Consider the following 3,370-nt stretch of genomic DNA (forward strand, 5'->3'; position numbering starts at 1 on the left):
CCCCCCCCTCCGTGGGTTCCAAGACTGTGACTCTTGGTGGGAGCAGACAACCTTGTCTTTTTTCTTCTGAGTGACTGGTGGTCTTAAACTGCTGACTTGGCCCTTGGCAGCCCAACGTGTGACCTGCTGCCTCCCCAGGCTCCCTGCACTCAGCACTGGGGCTGTACAATTGGGAGCAGAAACGGTCCACACTGCTCACACTGGCTGATAGGATGCCCCTTCCAAAGTTTGGTCCTCCAAACTCAAGGCTCCCTGGTGGCATAGTTGTTATGTGTTGGGCTGGTCAGCCCAAGGTCAGCAGTTGGCAGCCACCAGCGGATCCTCAGGAGAAAGATGGGGCTTTCTATTCCTGTAAAGTCTTGGGGCCTCACAGGGGCTGTTCTACCCTGTCCTATAGGGTCGCTGTGGGTGGGAATTGATGGCAGTGAGTTTGTATTTCCCCACACCCTCCAACATCAGCCTGTAGCATCCTTTGGGAGGTGGGGCCTGTTGGCGATCAGTTGTATTTCCAGAGAAGGGCTTTCCATGAACTCACATGGACAGAAATGGCAGGTTATGTTGTGAACAGCGCTGCTCGTGATTGCTGTTGGATTCTGAAACTCCCACCCGTTCTGTGCTTCATTAGAGAACGGACAGGTTCACGCACCGACGACGGGAGGCCAGGCTTCACAGCACAGTGCACGAGAGAAAGGGGACTAGTTTTTGTGTTCTCTAACCCCCTAGCCCCGCTCGGACAGCTTATAAGCCTGCGAGAGCGTGGGACATAATGTTTGATACGCAGCAGCTGGGCCAGGATCTTGTGGGAGTGCTTGTAGCTTTGTCTTTCCAGGAGGAGCCCTGCTGGCGCAGGGCCTCCACAGTGGGCATCTAGGGGCAAGGACAGCACTTGGAACCCGTCAGCCTCAGTGAGGAACGGATGAGCCTGGCTGCGCCATAGAGTGACAGTCTCAGAGACCCCTGGGGGCATGTCCACCCTCAAAGGAAAGGGGACACACTTGGTAGGGACGTCCCCAAACCCAGCTCCTCACTGGATGGACTGCCAGGATCCAAACCCTCCCTCAAGGGCCTTGAAATGACCGCGATCCTGGTCTCTATTTGTTTCTCATGCATGGAAGATTTCTTCCGAAATGGGACTCCTTCCTCCCCTGTTTCACTGTCAGGAAAGGTTTCCAAAGAAACGTGTGACTCGGGGGTGAGGTCGGTGCGGAGCGTCAGCTGGGAAGGAACAAAGAGTCCGCCTCTTGAGGCAAAAGTATCAAACATTTGGGACAAGAGAACAACATTTCACTCTTCTCTTCCCTTAAAAAAGGAAGGAAGGAAAGAAAGAAACTTCCATTTGAATCCATGAGAAACATTGTATCTTTCCAATGTCTCTCTGTCTCTCTCTCCCTCCCACCCTCTTTTTTTCCACACTCTTTGCTGTTGTGTAACAGTTCTGAAAATACTGCTGGGTTAATTTGTTTCCATTTTACCAGGGCATTATGCAAAAACAGTGATAAATGAAATGTACGTCTCCCCCATAAAGCTGCCTTTTAGATTGGCCTCTGTCCACGGTAAGCTCAGGCTTAGGAGCCAGAGCCCCCTGGCTGGCGTGGGCCTGGTGCTGTAGATTTGTTCTCCTTGACGCTGGGTCTGGGGTCGGCAGAGACCTGTGAAGTGAGGCTGGGTTCATAGGGAGGGCTTCTCTTGTAGCTGGAGCTCAGTGGCGTCATGTGAGGAAGAGGAAGGAGCCAGCTCACAGCGCTCTCAGCTGCCTCCGTGGTCGGCATCCTTCGGCGGCAAACACGGAGCTTTTAAAGGCGCGATTACACAGCCTGATTGCTCTACAAATTGAGTCTTTATTCCTGCTTGACAGTGATCCTGGCATCGGCGTCTCCACTTAATCCTCCTAGCAATTTGCCTATCGTTGCCCCTAAAGAGACGTGATTAGAGGGGAGTTACCAGTCACCACGGAACAGCCAGCTCTCTGGGACCCCGGGACCCCGGGCAGAGGCACGTGAAGCTCTCCAGGTGGCCGTCAGTTCACCTGCTTGGAGTCCATCCCCCAGCACCCACTTGGCTTCCCCAGCAGCTCTGATCGTGTGAACTCCACAACCCAAACAACCCCCAACTCACTGCTATCTAGACCATGCCGACTTGTCTTTCTTCCAAGGAGCAGCTGGTGAATTTGAACCCCTGACCTTGCAATTAGCTAGCGACCCAGCAAGTGACCATCACACCCCCAGGGCTCCTTCCACGTAGATGGGAAAAGCAGGGAGTGAGGGATGCGGGTGTGTGGGGGGAAGTCAGATACTTGCTGCCAGACTGCTGTCTCATCCCACCACTGGGGGTGGGCCTGCTCCCTGCTGCTGGGGACAATGGCCTACTTCTCTCTGAAGCTTGGGACCATTGGCTTGGTTCCTGTAGGAGGGGTTTACACCCTACTGATAAGGGTTCCTATAGAAACCCAGAGACCACCCCCTAGACCAACCCCTCATTACTGTGTAACCTGTAGCACAACCCTTTCCTGTGACGTATGTCTTCACCTGTAATGTGGGGGCTTGCACGTCCCCAAGGTCCCCAGAGAGTATAAAAGCTTGGAGAGCATTAAAGTTCGCTCTCTCTCCACATGGACTACCAAGCTGGGCTGAGGTAAGCATGCTACCATGATATGTGTCTGACTCCATTTATCTCTATACATCTCTTTTATCTCTCATGCTCTCTATAACTTTACTATAATATTTACTTATTATCGCTGTACAATTGCGCCTACCAAACCCATAGTGATTGTGCTAGGAGCTGGCTTCTTCTGGCACGGGTGTGTGCTGGCTTCTTCTGGCACGGGTGTGTGCTTGTTTTGAAACCCCAACCGATCGACTCAGAGTGAGGTGGTGGACGCCTTCTTGGTGCTAAGAAGGGAGTGTGAGTGGTTGCTGTACTGGTTCTGAGACTTCTGGAAGACTCGGGCATGGCAACCAGACCACACCTGGAGCTGGAAGACAGGCCACTGGGCACAGGTGTACCAGGAGCTGCTGAGTGAGGCCTGGTTGGCCGCCATTTTCTATTGGACACAGCATGCTGCCTTGTGCGGCCCATTGGCCAGGAGCAGTTGAGGATCCAATGCTGTGTCTACCGGGCTTCTTCAAGCCATTTTCAGAAGTAGACCACCAGCACTTCCTTCTTGTCTGCTTAGTTTGGACCGAAAAACTCACTGCTACCATGTCCATGCCCATTCACAGTGACCCTGTGGGTTTCAGAGACGTTAACTCTTTTTTTTTTTTAAAGTCATTTTATTGGGGGCTCATACAACTCATCACAATCCATACATACATCAATTGTATAAAGCACATTTGTACATTTGTACAGTTGTTACCCTCATTATTCTTTTTTT

The 3,370-nt window shown here is 52.2% G+C and overlaps 1 protein-coding gene across 1 annotated transcript in view; it reads left to right on the forward strand.

Annotated features, from left to right (window-relative positions):
* The window catches only part of RBFOX1 (RNA binding fox-1 homolog 1), a 1,294,183-nt gene that overhangs the window by 1,075,904 nt on the left and 214,909 nt on the right, over nucleotides 1-3,370 (forward strand). The window lies entirely within an intron of this gene.

Source organism: Echinops telfairi, unplaced genomic scaffold, assembly GCF_000313985.2.
Source record: "Echinops telfairi isolate 266 unplaced genomic scaffold, ASM31398v2 ScPeMD7_5;HRSCAF=22, whole genome shotgun sequence".
In the NCBI taxonomy this organism is placed as follows: Eukaryota; Metazoa; Chordata; class Mammalia; order Afrosoricida; family Tenrecidae; genus Echinops; species Echinops telfairi.